The 1,418-nt window shown below is 34.9% G+C and overlaps 1 non-coding gene across 1 annotated transcript; it reads left to right on the top strand.

Annotated features, from left to right (window-relative positions):
* The first annotated feature begins 295 nt into the window (after window positions 1-295).
* Window positions 296-401, top strand: LOC112658770 (U6 spliceosomal RNA). The gene has a single exon (XR_003135947.1). It is a non-coding gene; the product is annotated as a U6 spliceosomal RNA (small nuclear RNA).
* The last annotated feature ends 1,017 nt before the right edge of the window (window positions 402-1,418 follow it).

Below are 1,418 nucleotides of genomic sequence, written 5' to 3' on the forward strand. Positions count from 1 at the left end.
TGTGCAAAATGACCAAAGTGGCATTAAATCATTTATGGTTATTCTCTTCCTTCCCTCTAAGGCATCATCTTTCAGATGGCTTTCCAGAATCCCTTATTTCCCAAATTAAGACTAATGGATGAAGAAATTTAGAAGGTCATTGGTACGTCACTTTAGATTTCAAAAAGACATGGGAAACTGGATAATAAAATTAAGAACTGCTACTCATCAAAAAAATTACTAATAAGAAAATAAAGGCAGAACATGAAGTGGGAAAATGTATTCATAACAGTTTATCTTTAAAAAATGTATTCTCATGCTCATTTTGGCCCGTATACACTAAAATCAGAATGATACAGAGAGGATTAGCAAGACCCCTGTACAAGGATGACACACAACGTCATAAAGCATTTCATATTTTTGAACATTGCTAAGAAAATAAATCTTAAAAGTTTTCATCACGAGAAAAAATTAAATTCTGTAACTGTGTATGGTGATGCATGTCTTAAAAAACAATATGTTGAATATATAAAGAGCCCCTGTAGGTCAATAGGAAAAGAGCACACAAATCCAGTACAAAAATGGGCAAAAATTGCTGAACAAACACTTTCCAAAAGAGGAAATCCAAAAAGCCAATGAAGATAAGAAAACTTCAGCTTTACCAGTCATCAGAGAAATACAAATGAAAACCACAAAGAAATTTCATTACACTCTTGCCATAAATGTGAAATGGCAAACAAATGAAAAACAATGGAAAGTGTGTTAGTGAGGATATAGAGCAATGAGAATGCTCATATACTACTGTTAGAAGATTAATGAGTACAACCAATTTGTAAAGCTGGCAGTATCTGTTAAAGCTGCTTATGCTGAGAGGAAGGAGTTAAAACAACTGGGTTTGATCTAATCACTACACCAAGGAAAAATCTTTGAGAGAAAGGCTCTTGGGGTCATCCAGTCTAATCTTCTTCATAAATGGACTTGTGGATAAATAGACTAATGATATTTGCTAGGAAGAAGTGACCTTATCTCTGAAATACCCTTGTCAGGATGTCCTGGTTAAGGATTATCTATAGAAAAAGAACCAAGGGTATATGAGAAATGGCCCTCTAGAGGATTTCACCTAAGGTACACAGCTCTCTGGCTTCACAATTTAAATGCTCCTGCTGTGTGAAGTGACTTTGCAGATGTAACACAGAGATCTTATCTATTATTCTAGCCACATGTTGGACAGAAAAAGACAGGTCCTGGGGAACTACCTTTGATGTCCTAAACCACTCTCTCCTCTTCCTGAAATTTTCTATTGTCTTCAAATTGAAATTATTTAATAAAGTTTGCTAAGATAAGATCTCTGTGATTCATGTGGGTCTGATTTGATTATTCCATCTTATGTGGTAGCTTATACAATTAGACCCAATAATCCTACTCAGGGGTAAATGCCA

The sequence above is a fragment of the Canis lupus genome, chromosome 12, assembly GCF_003254725.2.
Source record: "Canis lupus dingo isolate Sandy chromosome 12, ASM325472v2, whole genome shotgun sequence".
NCBI lineage: Eukaryota > Metazoa > Chordata > Mammalia > Carnivora > Canidae > Canis > Canis lupus.